General features: G+C 46.8%; 1 long non-coding RNA gene across 1 annotated transcript; it reads right to left on the bottom strand.

The window, feature by feature from the left end:
• Window positions 1-5,047: 5,047 nt before the first annotated feature.
• LOC142485320 (uncharacterized) lies at window positions 5,048-13,524 on the bottom strand. The gene is made up of 4 exons (XR_012798373.1): window positions 13,021-13,524; window positions 9,284-9,338; window positions 8,714-8,801; window positions 5,048-6,252 (listed from the first exon to the last, which is right to left on the bottom strand). It is a non-coding gene; the product is annotated as an uncharacterized LOC142485320 (long non-coding RNA).
• Window positions 13,525-14,079: the final 555 nt, after the last annotated feature.

The raw sequence follows: 14,079 nt of genomic DNA, 5'->3' as shown, positions 1-14,079 counted from the left end.
GGTCAGTCAGTGTGTGGGGGGTGGGTGGGTCAGTCAGTGTGTGCGGGGAGGTGTGGGTGGGTCAGTCAGTCAGTGTGCGGGGAGGTGTGGGTGGGTCAGTCAGTCAGTGTGCGGGGAGGTGTGGGTGGGTCAGTCAGTCAGTGTGCGGGGAGGTGTGGGTGGGTCAGTCAGTCAGTGTGCGGGGAGGTGTGGGTGGGTCAGTCAGTCAGTGTGCGGGGAGGTGTGGGTGGGTCAGTCAGTCAGTGTGCGGGGAGGTGTGGGTGGGTCAGTCAGTCAGTGTGCGGGGAGGTGTGGGTGGGTCAGTCAGTCAGTGTGCGGGGAAGTGTGGGTGGGTGGGTCAGTCAGTCAGTGTGCGGGGAAGTGTGGGTGGGTGGGTCAGTCAGTCATTGTGCGTGGAGGTGTGTGTGGGTGGGTCAGTCAGACAGACAGTGTGCGGGGAGGTGTGGGTGGGTCAGTCAGTCAGTGTGCGGGGAGGTGTGGGTGGGTCAGTCAGTCAGTCAGTGTGCGGGGAGGTGTGGGTGGGTCAGTCAGTGTGTGGGGGGGTGGGTGGGTCAGTCAGTGTGTGGGGGGGTGGGTGGGTCAGTCAGTGTGTGGGGGGGGGTGGGTGGCTCAGTCAGTGTGTGGGGGGGGGTGGGTGGGTCAGTCAGTGTGTGGGGGGTTCAGTCAGTGTGTGGGGGGGGTGGGTGGGTCAGTCAGTGTGTGGGGGGGTGGGTGGACACCACTACAAAGGAAAGGGGGGGAGAAGCTGGTACAAATTAACAGGGTCTGAAAGGGGGCCCGGGACCCGACTATATTGCATGTTTTCGCTTTCTCGGTAGTATCATTATTTGTCACTCCTTGCTGCCGCCCTCCTTCTCCTTCTGAACCGCAGTATTAAATGACATCAGAACGTCGTGTTATCATGGCAACGCGACACCGTCACGGTGACGTCAGCGGCGTCATTTTACGCTGTGGTTCAGATGGAGAAGGAGGCCGTAAGCAAAGAGGCGGCCACACATCTAAGTGCGGGAGAGAAAAGAGCTGCTAAGTGTCCCGGAAAAAAACATTTCACCGGGGCCCGAACTCACTCTTGGCAGCCCAGCATGTATCTACGATTAACCATATATACCGTACAATACCCAGGCAGGAACTTGGATAAAGGACACAGCACACTGAGTGAATCAAAAAAGTTTGTATTGTGGTCAAGAAATGATACCAATGTTTTGGTCAGCTATGGGGCCTTCATCAGCAGACGGAGACGTTGGTACCATAAATAAGTAAGATAAAAGTGACAGACCTCAGCAGAAAGTTGTGTGGAGAGAATATGAAAGGCTTCAGGGATAATCACTGTTGAGTCAAGGTCTGATGCATCTGAACTTCATAAAGAAACATAGAAACCTTAGAACCTTAGAACAACACTCCATTCCATTACTCATTGTACTATGACCTGCACGGTATTGTGATGTCATTTCACCCATTCAATATGTTCTCAGAGGATACCAGTAACTCAGACTAATCCACGGAGGAAACTTGGATTCACTTTACTATTTGGGATTACACATGGACTACCTGATTCCCACTCAGATTTTGTGATTGATACTACTGTAACCCCCTGTATCTGCTATCAGCACAGGACATGGCCCCTTTAAGAATTACATTCCACTGGACCATGTGACTGTGCTTAGCCAGTGGAGTGACAGTTGGAAAGGGAGCCGAGGGAGTGAGGCTACTACAGAGAGAGATTAGGGAGCCCGGCTGTGCATGAATTACACCAGGTTGGAGTGGGTGAGCTAACCCACAAAGGATTTAAACTGCAGTTATATTGCCATCAGTTTGATCTTTATGAAGCACCAGGCCTGCAACACACACACAGTTTATGAGCTGCAACGATTGTGCTAGCGCACCAGGATCTACAGGCCAGTACCCCATGATTGGGAGGCCAGACAGAAATAAAAGTTATTATTTGTTTGCACAGCGTTCGCACTGTTGGTATAGTTTGCTTAAATATGTGTATGGAGTGATTCTGAGATTAAGTCACCGTACTAATTCATATGAGATATGCAACACCACAAATTATAGCTATGAGAATATAAAAATTGTTATAATTCATTACCACTGTGTTGTATCTTGTCACTACAGTCTCACACAACATGTAGCTCACACTATAAGAATTAAACAATAACCCATAGGACTCAGGCTCCCACCTCAGTGATAGGCCATATAATCTGAGGTAAAATAAAGAGGGGTTATATGTATATAATATATATATATATTTTTTTTAATTCTCAATATATTTTAATACATAACACAAAAAAAAGCACACGCTTCATAGCGCGTAACTGTGTACAAAAATGGGTACATTTATTAAGGAGAGTGTCCTTAGGAGATACACTTACAAAAGGTTAAAATAACATGTACATTGGAGAGAAACTGTATGGGGCGTCATCTACAGGAGCAGGGGGGGGGGTGGGGGGCATAGTGATACTGTGCATCTGGTGTAGCTGCATCTGACTCCTGCCACGAGCCCTGCAGCGTTTCAAGTGCTCAAAAGAGCTTCCTTCTGTAATGCACCGTTGGAAATACAGGCAGAGCAGCTGAAAGGTAACGAGAACACAGTACCTCCTCCCACACGCCCGCCTGAGATGACGTCACCGCGTCTCTACGCGTTTCGTCACGTTGCGTGACTTCCTCAGGAGTTGATTGGTTGATGTGTCATAGCCAGTTTTATAGGGCAAAGTCCACGTAAACACGGCGAAAAAAGCTCAAAGAAGACTGGAATCAGCTCTGCTGATTCAACACACAATCGAAAACGGCTAATAGTATGATATTATTGTTAGAAAAATGATATAATCAATACTAAAATCGCATAAAATGCACTGTGTGCTATACAAAACTAACAAAAACAAACCAGTATAAATATTAAAGGTGGATACATTAGTGATAAATATAAAAATAAACACTAGCAATAAAAATCGGTGTATATATAATACCCGTAAATATAGCATAAACTAATCTAATCATTAGATCTTCAGTGGTGATAGAAAATAAATGCACTGTGGTATACAGCTACTTGAAGTAAAATTTATAATATTTGCAGTCCACCTACAATCAATGAGAAGCATTGATTTAATTATTTTGTCGAGGGAGTTTATGATTTTTCGATTAACTGGGTCAAAGTTACAAGATTATACAAAAATTGTGACAAGTTTTAGAAGTAGATAAAAAGGAATCTGTACGTTGCTTTGTATAGGGTTCCTGAAAGATTACGGGTAGATTTTGGAACAGATATTAGCACGCATTAAAGAACTGCATCCGTTATAATAAAAAACAAAGAGAATATCCACCCAAGTTAAACTTCGTATCTCTGACCAACATTGTGTATATTTGTCAAGAGTTGGAAAACTTCAGAAGAATGTCAAATATTGAAAAGACCCAGAGCTAGATATTTATCCTGATCCCCTTCACCCATGATGTGATCAATGAAAAGTGTATGACCTAGATCTATATACAGATGAGGCGCGATACAAGTTCCCCGTGCATCACGTGGTGGACCGCGCTCAAGTGCGGCCAAGCACGATCACAGCCCAGCGCAGAGGTAATTTCCCTAGAATTTTTAACGTTGCTGCCTATATCTATACTGTATATATTTGTTTATTCTCTAATTAAGTTTACGTCAAACCACTTATTTTGCGTAGGGAGTGTACAAAATACATATTGGGGTGTTATTCATTCAATTGAGATGGAGCCGATAGAGGCACTATGGGCACACAAACTCCATGGATGTCAATGGCAATTTCCACTCGATGGTGCCATTACAGATGAATTAATAACCCCCATTGTCCCATCTGTAACCCCAGGGGATGCTATGTACAATAATGGTTGTGTTACCACTTATATAGTAATATTCTTTGCAAGTACCTAAGCAACTGAAGGTTCACATATCAACAAAATAACACTGCTGTACTAAAACCATGACGACACAGCACTGGTTGTTCCAAGAACAGTCTGACATTGATTGACCTGCTAAATCTGAAAGGAATTTCAAGATTAACTAAACCCTAGTATCTCTGCCTATGAAAAGAATATGAAAACCAGAAACAGGCACTCAAAACATTAATATTTGACATTTCAGTTACTGTACCAAAGTAATCTTTATCAAGCCTTAATGAATAAGCACAAGCAAAGCTCCCTTCATTACACCTTCTTCAATGTTATGGTTAGAGGTCCAAGAAAAATCAAGGTCTTGGCAATTAAAGATTGAATGCGTAATTGAGAAGACTCCCACCCCCTCATTAAGAGGTCCTTGATGAAAATAAAATTTTACTTAAAAGAAGTTAAAGCAGACATGTTTTAAAGTCTGATTACATTTGTTTAAACAAAGACCATTTCATTGCTACATTTTCATTATACCGCTCAACCCCCTTATAACGCTTTTCTTGGGGTCCAAAGAATCACATCGCGCTATAAGCAGATCGCGTTAGAAATAATGTATAATTGTATGCATTGTACAAGAAAGTATTTAAGATATCAATAATCATGTTAAGTATTCATAAATAAGAAAAGTGGGAGCCACGCTTGCATCGCGGTATAAGCAGATTCGCGTTGTAACGGATCGCCTTATAATGGGGTTGAGCTGTATATATGTTTTGGTAAACTAGGATTGTGCATGTAAAGGCAGGCTACAGATTAAAAAAACAATACATTATGAGGCAAAGTAATACATTTTACACCTACGGAAGGGAATGCCAAACCAGTTTACATTCTTGCACCCAATACAAAATCCTTAGAATAATTCAAGGAGAACAAGTTATTGTAAAAAGTATGCCCTCTAACAGCCAGGTATATTTTATGCATCATTCAGTGTTGAATGAACGTGACTTGTTGCTAAATGCTGGCCTTATATATGGTGAGAACGTATAGTAGAGGACTTGCTATACAGGTGTAGTGTGTTAGGATCGTGCAGTAAACTTCAATTTCAGGAAATATAACTTTCTTGCTTTTTTTTGAGAACATGAATATTTTCACAAAATCTGGACATACAAAAACAATAACTATACAAGACGAAGTATTTTATATAGTAAACCACAAAGTTTAATGACAGTTCCACAATATTAACTCACAAAAACATTACATTGAACAAATACTGTATAAAAGTAACCATATACAGGTTTAGTGAACACAACCATACTGTTGAAAATATTTACATCTTTCAGCATAAATGTTGAGGTTTCCATAGTATTTGTATAACTGGGCAATCGGTGTTTTAAAATAATAATAAAAAAATTTTAAAAAAAGAAAAGAATCGCCACAATATTTAAAATAAGTATTACATTTGGATAAAACGGATCTAAATAGAAATGTTTTTACAATTAAGAAACAGTTGAACTAGACACACTAAGTGGCAGTTAAAATAAAAAAAAAACATGTACATTACAGGAATATCCCGTTATCAGTTACACAATTGCCTCGATTAAAAATGTATCCTAACATTAAAACCATGCTTTTCAACTCAACTGAATTTACTTGCTAATTGGAAGTAAAAAAAGGATAAAATGCGGCGAATTCAGATTTCCCCAAATCTGCATTTCAAATCCACTTAACACGTTAGTAATATAGCTGAGACTTCCTATCCACACAAAAGGTTTACAGGTTTATTCTCAGTCGGCACACGAAATACGCGTCAAGAATGGAAATGTTGGATTCCGTGATGTTACGGCGCATCTCATGACATGACCAACTGAGTTCTATGACAACATTTTCACGTGCGTATTATAGCTCCTGGGAGATAGGCGATGGAGAGCAATATCCACCTTCACCTACATAAGGGACAATGCAGAAACTGGAGACGTACAGCTGTGGACTCCCGTTGTAAAATGTGCAGATGCTTAATACAGGTGTAGCTAAACTAAATTTACCTATAAGCTAGGAAAGCCACAGGCTTGTGACCACAGCGTTCCCCGGCAGCAGGCATCGATAGTGCCTAGGGACAGATACAAGGAATGAACCCTCTCCCACAGGAAGCCGTGGCTTTTACCTTCCCTGGAGCCTAGGGATGTTTGTTTTTTTTCTGCCGTGGCTCCAGGAATGCTAGATTTGCCTACATTTGTAGGCAACCTAAAAGGACTTTAATGATTTACTCTTAGGATAAAATGCAACCAGCAAAGGGATTGCTTAAGCATGAATCAGTACAAAAATATACATATTTCAAAAATGATCTTGCAGTTCTCAGCAGCCGAGTCAATATCTTACTTGTAGCTCAATTTCCTGTAGATGCTAAAAAGAAGAGCAGTATTTTAGAAATCTTTAATATCCCATAACTCTTCACAAATACAAAGAGATGAAAAAGACAAATACAGGGGGTCTCTAATGCTGTTACTTCTTCACCCCCCCCCCCCCCCCCCCATATCTGGCATTCACTAATCTACCAGGATCTATGGAGCATGTGGTTAACTTAATTTATCATAACTAGAATGTACACAACTTTCACGTTAACCCTTAAGAGAAGTTTCAACAGTTTATACATTGGCAGGTTCTACGTATTCTATTTTAATGTCGCGACTGGAGATAAAAATGTTACACAAATGAGCAAAACTGGTCAATTTGGGACTTCCGCCACAAACAAATAATTAGTGACATTTCCAAATATTCGCCACGCTTTACAAATGTATTATTTACTACAAGCTCTGGTGAGATGCCATCTTCAGCAAAATGTACGTGAAATTAGTTACTGTAAATACAATCTGTGCGGCACAGAGACAGAAATACACCACATGCCTAACTGGAGTCAGAGTTGGTAGTAATACTGTAGTATTTGTGTATGAATGGGAGTCTTCTGGGCTGCATATTTCCATAAGGGAAACAGTAAAAATCCTGATGAACAATAGGCCTCAGCCCCTAGGAGAGTGCAAGAGAACCTGCCACGCCCTGGCTACTTTTCCCCCACTTCACAACTGCCACTTCAATGTGAGGAGCGTAGGGGGGATGGAAACTGAATGCAGAACACGGATCTCAGTCTCGCGATCCCTCTGAGCTCAAGCACAGTGCTAGGACATGTCAGTAGGGACCACCACAACCTGTTAGAGCCACCAAGAGAACCATATGATACCTCTAGCACCGATTGACTATATATATATATATATATATATATATTATATATATATATATATATATATATGAACAGATGGCATTCTCGTGTATAAAAGTGATTGTAGGTGCTTGTCCCATAATAAGCAGATAGACAAAAGTATCCTCACCGGGCAGACTTTGTAGCAGGCTTTCCAGAAAGAACGAGACCGCACATCAGGCAACCTGAATTCCAAGATGTATTGCAGGTAAGTGGCACAAACACCCGACGTTTCGGTCCAGTTTGTAGGACCGAAACGTTGGGTGTTTGTACCACTTACCTGCAATACATCTTGGAATTCAGGTTGCCTGGTGTGTGGTCTCGTTATTTCTGGAAAGCCTGCTACAAAGTCTGCCCCATATAGTTACTGGAGTAATAATTATGATTCAACATTTAATTATTATTCAATTGAATTTATATAGTCACAATATAGTAAATATTGCTTTTGTGTGCGGTATGATGAACACATTTAGTAAGGTTAATACCCTGGTTAAGTTCTGCCTTGCGTCTGTGTCAAAAGCTTAGGTTCCAAGTGCAGGCCCATGTACTAAAATATATAAGGGAATGCCGGCTCTCTAATTCTTTATATGAAAATGACAGCTGGGGCGACCAAGACGGATCGCGTGTACTCAGATTTGCAATTCTAAGGACGTTCTCTCCAAAGGATCCATTAAAACCAGATTTAAATGGAGTTACCATGGGGTTGGTATGTCTTTACAACTACAGGCTAGCAAGAATTAAATGTTTTGTACAGTATGTGTTGGTGTACAAACCAATGTACGTGGTTGTTATAATGATATTCTACACATTTTTACATGTAACCAGTTGCAGATACATTAATTTCACCCACAAATTACATTTAATATGTATATATCTGAGGGGTTATCTGGAATATGATGGTGCTGGTTAAGTACTTGGAGAGACTTATGGAGTCTTTTATACTCTGATTAAAGTCGAAATAAATGAAAGTCCTCGATTTCAGGTCATAAATGTGTCCCCGGTCAAGGGAAAGTGATAAACAATCAAGACACTCCCCTACAGACTTGTAAAGGTATTTAGAGACCCGTTTTGTGGTTGATCCCTTTCATACACTCAAGCATCTACGTGACATTTATCAACATGGCTTTCTTTCTATTGTACTCTTTTTCCATAGGAGAAATTCTCTACCCGCAGATTAGTGAAGTGCTCAGGGACGAGAATGCGGTAAACACTCCCTAATTGGAATGCATGTTAAATGTGGTGAGAGATAATATAATGTGTACAGTTGCATTTATGCTTGTACTGTACTTCTTTTACATCTGACATTCAGCTCTCGTGACATGTTTTACAGGAACATTTATCACGACTCCATATATTAACCAAACTGTGATGGTAATAACAACAGCCAAACCAGGATTTGATACTAAACATTGTGCCTTTAAAAACAAAAAACAGAAACAATGCACATTTATGCTTTCAAACAAATAGTTAAGAAATGAAAAAACACATGGATTTTTACTGGCTGCTCAACAGCTAAATCAGGTTTCAAATTAAACTAAGGAGTACTGAAGAAAGCTTATGTTACTAAATCCTTTGTTCCATTTTTTAGAAGTTACCGTCATTTCACCATACCTGGTGTTGGTCCTTTGTACTCTTCTAGGTGAGCTCCAAGTATTGGGACCTCTTGGGCTCCAGCTGTATCCCCTCTGAGCCAAAGAACCTTGAAGCAGAATGAAAATTCATATACCGAGATTTGGTCATAGGAATGACAGGCTGTCGTAATTTACTTCTGTTGTAAACATGTTGTTTTCATTGGAATTAGACAGTCAATACACATTTGAAGTGAGATAATATCATAGGTAAGTTGGCAAGAGAAAACTGTGCTGTGATGAGTAACAAAATAATACCTATAACAGAAAACCTGCTGCACTGCACCTTCCTATATCGATGTTCTCTCTTGGTCATCATACCATAAATATGTCAGTATATCTACTCGTTCCATACTCAAAAATAATTCAAAACGTGTGTGAAGTCTGCTTCTCAACAGGTTAACTACAGATTTGACAATCAATTAGGTAAGATTGTTTTTCTCTGTACCTGTTCCCAAATCTCTGTCACCCAGAGTACACCAAATTATTGTAAAATGAACTTGCACTGCAAATTGATAATGAAATACATTGCTAAGTGTTCTAAACAACTTACCAGAGGCACTTGGACTCAGAGATAATGTACGATTTGAAAGAGCAGGATATTCATTCTGCAAATCAAATAGTTCTATATTATGCAAAGCACAGACTTATTATTTCTTACCTTAACTACTAAACATTGCTAATAAACATTATTTGAATTTAAACCGGTCACCAAAAGAACAGGAAATTTGGCATACTTTCTAGGAGCACGTGCCGTCCGACTTAAGAATGTAAACTGGCGATGCAATAAGGATTAAGCAATATAACATTGTCTCTTCAACTTTGTTAGCCCTTCACAGTTTAAAGTACAAAATTGAGACCACTGCAACATTAAAAAAAAAAAAAAAAGCTGTGTGTGCTGAGCACGCGCATAGTAAGTGAAACTTCTTTGACTTTTGTCACAGAAATTGTATTTGTGTTGGTGATGTTTTAATTAAAAATCAAAATACAATTTCAGTTACAAAACGCAAATAAATTTGACTTAGAATGCGCGTGCTCGGCACACATCCCATGTATTAGCTATTTGCACTAAGTGTGAATTCCTTGTGTGTATGTGTGTCAGTGTGTGTGTCAGTCAGTCAGTCAGTCAGTCAGTCAGTGTGTGTGTGTGTATGTCAGTCAGTCAGTCAGTGTGTGTGTCAGTCAGTGTGTGTGTGTGTGTCAGTCAGTGTGTGTGTATGTGTGTCAGTCAGTGTGTATGTGTAAGTCAGTGTGTGTGTCAGTCAGTGTTTGGGTGGGTCAGAGTGTGCGGGGGGGTGTGGGTGAGTCAGTCAGTGTGCGGGGAGGGGTGGGTGAGTCAGTCAGTGTGCGGGGAGGGGTGGGTCAGTCAGTCAGTGTGTGGGGAGGTGTGGGTGAGTCAGTCAGTGTGCGGGGAGGGGTGGGTCAGTCAGTCAGTGTGCGGGGAGGTGTGGGTGGGTCAGTCAGTCAGTGTGCGGGGAGGTGTGGGTGGGTCAGTCAGTCAGTGTGCGGGGAGGTGTGGGTGGGTCAGTCAGTCAGTGTGCGGGGAGGTGTGGGTGGGTCAGTCAGTCAGTGTGCGGGGAGGTGTGGGTGGGTCAGTCAGTCAGTGTGCGGGGAGGTGTGGGTGGGTCAGTCAGTCAGTGTGCGGGGAGGTGTGGGTGGGTCAGTCAGTCAGTGTGCGGGGAGGTGTGGGTGGGTCAGTCAGTCAGTGTGCGGGGAAGTGTGGGTGGGTGGGTCAGTCAGTCAGTGTGCGGGGAAGTGTGGGTGGGTGGGTCAGTCAGTCATTGTGCGTGGAGGTGTGTGTGGGTGTGTCAGTCAGACAGACAGTGTGCGGGGAGGTGTGGGTGGGTCAGTCAGTGAGTGTGCGGGGAGGTGTGGGTGGGTCAGTCAGTCAGTCAGTGTGCGGGGAGGTGTGGGTCAGTCAGTCAGTCAGTGTGCGGGGAGGTGTGGGTGGGTCAGTCAGTGTGTGGGGGGGTGGGTGGGTCAGTCAGTGTGTCAGTCAGTGTGTGGGGGGGGTGGGTGGGTCAGTCAGTGTGTGGGGGGGGGGTGGGTGGGTCAGTCAGTGTGTGGGGGGTTCAGTCAGTGTGTGGGGGGCGGGGGTGGGTGGGTCAGTCAGTGTGTGGGGGGGTGGGTGGGTCAGTCAGTGTGTGGGGGGGGTGGGTGGGTCAGTCAGTGTGTGGGGGGGTGGGTGAGTCAGTGTGTAGGGGGGTGGGTGGGTCAGTCAGTGTGTGTTCAGTCAGTGTGTGGGGGGGTGGGTGGGTCAGTCAGTGTGGGGGGGGGGTGGGTGGGTCAGTCAGTGTGTGGGGGGGGGTGGGTGGGTCAGTCAGTGTGTGGGGGGGGTAGGTGGGTCAGTCAGTGTGTGGGGGGTGGGTGGGTCAGTCAGTGTGTGCGGGGAGGTGTGGGTGGGTCAGTCAGTCAGTGTGTGGGGAGGTGTGGGTGGGTCAGTCAGTCAGTGTGCGGGGAGGTGTGGGTGGGTCAGTCAGTCAGTGTGCGGGGAGGTGTGGGTGGGTCAGTCAGTCAGTGTGCGGGGAGGTGTGGGTGGGTCAGTCAGTCAGTGTGCGGGGAGGTGTGGGTGGGTCAGTCAGTCAGTGTGCGGGGAGGTGTGGGTGGGTCAGTCAGTCAGTGTGCGGGGAGGTGTGGGTGGGTCAGTCAGTCAGTGTGCGGGGAAGTGTGGGTGGGTGGGTCAGTCAGTCAGTGTGCGGGGAAGTGTGGGTGGGTGGGTCAGTCAGTCATTGTGCGTGGAGGTGTGTGTGGGTGGGTCAGTCAGACAGACAGTGTGCGGGGAGGTGTGGGTGGGTCAGTCAGTCAGTGTGCGGGGAGGTGTGGGTGGGTCAGTCAGTCAGTCAGTGTGCGGGGAGGTGTGGGTGGGTCAGTCAGTGTGTGGGGGGGTGGGTGGGTCAGTCAGTGTGTGGGGGGGTGGGTGGGTCAGTCAGTGTGTGGGGGGGGGTGGGTGGCTCAGTCAGTGTGTGGGGGGGGGTGGGTGGGTCAGTCAGTGTGTGGGGGGTTCAGTCAGTGTGTGGGGGGGGTGGGTGGGTCAGTCAGTGTGTGGGGGGGTGGGTGGGTCAGTCAGTGTGTGGGGGGGTGGGTGAGTCAGTGTGTAGGGGGGGTGGGTGGGTCAGTCAGTGTGTGGGGGGGTGGGTGGGTCAGTCAGTGTGTGGGGGGGGTGGGTGGGTCAGTCAGTGTGGGGGGGGGGGTTGGTGGGTCAGTCAGTGTGTGGGGGGGGGGGTGGGTGGGTCAGTCAGTGTGTGTGGGGGGGGTGGGTCAGTCAGTGTGTGGGGGGGTGGGTGGGTCAGTCAGTGTGTGGGGGGGGGGTGGGTGGGTCAGTCAGTGTGTGGGGGGGGTGGGTGCGTCAGTCAGTGTGTGGGGGGGGGGGGTCAGTCAGTGTGTGGGGGGGGTGGGTGGGTCAGTCAGTGTGTGGGGGTGGGTGGGTCAGTCAGTGTGTGGGGGGGTGGGTGGGTCAGTCAGTGTGTGGGGGGGGGGTGGGTCAGTCAGTGTGTGGGGGGGGGGGTGGGTGGGTCAGTCAGTGTGTGGGTCAGTCACTGTGGGGGGGGTGTGGGTGGGTCAGTCAGTGTGTGGGGGGGGGGGGTGGGTCAGTCAGTGTGTGTCGGGGGGGGTGGGTTCAGTCAGTGTGTGTGTGGGGGGGGGGGGTCAGTCAGTGTGTGTGGGGGGGGGGGGGTCAGTCAGTGTGTGTGGGGGGGGGGCGGGTGGGTCAGTCAGTGTGTGGGGGGGGTGGGTGGGTCAGTCAGTGTGTGGGGGGGTGGGTGGGTCAGTCAGTGTGTGGGGGGGGGTCAGTCAGTGTGTGGGGGGGTGGGTGGGTCAGTCAGTGTGTGGGGGGGGGTGGGGGGGTCAGTCAGTGACGGGGGGGGTGGGTGGGTCAGTCAGTGTGTGGGGGGGGTGTGGGGGTCAGTCAGTGTGTGGGGGGGGTGGGGGGGGTCAGTCAGTGTGTGTGGGGGGGGTCAGTCAGTGGGTGGGGTCAGTCAGTGTGTGGGGGAGGGGGTCAGTGAGTGTGTGGGGGTGTGTGTCAGTGTGTGTGTCAGTCAGTGTGTATGTGTGTGTGTGTATGTGAGTCAGTGTGTGTGTATGTGAGTCAGTATGTGTGTATGTGTCAGTGTGTATGTGTCAGTGTGTATGTATGTGTGTGTGTGTGTGTGTGTGTGTGTCCTGCCCCCCTTTCTCCTGACTCTCCCCAGCACACTTGTCCTCCCCCCAGCACACTTGTCCTCCCCCCAGCACCCTTATCCTTTCCCTGCACCCAGACCCTTTCAGCATTCCCCCCCCCCCCCCCGTTCCTACCAGATCGCGGCACAGAGGAGATGGAGGCAGTGTCGGCGGGGGGAGAGGGAGAAGCGCGTCATCGTCAGCTGGAGCCAACTCGGAGGCTTCTGATGGTGCTGTGGGGGACGTGGGGGACGCAGCGCACTCATCACCCCCCTCCTCCCCCCCCCGTTTCCGGAGCAGTTCTATGCCTCGGCCGGGGCATGCACCGGGAGGAGAGGCCGCAGGAGATCAGTGCCTGCATAGAGCCCCGGGGAGCAGTGTGGGCTTCAGTGTCCCTGTGAGGAGAGTCATGGCGTCTCGAGCGTCGCCATGACTACCGGGCATGCGCAGCATATCAATGGGCGGGGAACGGGCGGGGAATCAGCGGCGCCGTCACAACTGCGCATGCGCGGCATGGCAGCGGCCGTTAGGAGCGCCGCATTTGTCACGATGTGTGGGGGGGGTGGGGCTGGGGGGGGGAGGGGGCTTAGGGGGGGGAGCGATTAGGAGCGGCGCCGGCGGCGATCTGATTTGTGGAGCGGGTGTGATGTCAGTGTTGGGGTCGGGCTGAGCCAGAACACAGCCCGGCCTCAACTGCCAGCACTGACGTCACATCCGTTTCATTTCTGTCTCCACAATTCTTTTTTGCCCCATCACGAATGAGGTGCCACTAAGGAAGTTTCACTTCAAAAAAAGTTTGCACTCACTATAATCAGTTTTTCTCAACAATCTTCTCTGGACAACTCAAATGTTAGGAATAACAAATTAATTACCAAGCATGTGTGCAATTATATTAAATATGAATGTGTGATGGATATAACCAGCCAATAGCCTAGCTAAGGTGCCCAAGTGAGAAGATTGAGAGAAAGTGTCGCAGACACACACAATTACAAGTTGCTATAAAACTACTTCAGAGCAATTTGCAGTCAGCTCTGAAGTGGGATCCAGCAGAACTTTCTAATGCACTAATTTGCACAGAACGATAGCCTACAAAGTGAAAAAAGATCCCAGCTCTGCAAGCTGAGGCAAAGAGACTAGTAACAGGCACTGGCATTCACGGACCGTTCTACTCCAAAAAGCTCAAATGGCTAAAAT

Source organism: Ascaphus truei, unplaced genomic scaffold (assembly GCF_040206685.1).
Source record: "Ascaphus truei isolate aAscTru1 unplaced genomic scaffold, aAscTru1.hap1 HAP1_SCAFFOLD_554, whole genome shotgun sequence".
NCBI lineage: Eukaryota > Metazoa > Chordata > Amphibia > Anura > Ascaphidae > Ascaphus > Ascaphus truei.
The sequence above is the reverse complement of the archived record's forward strand: the minus strand, read 5'-3'. Positions and strand labels throughout refer to the sequence as shown.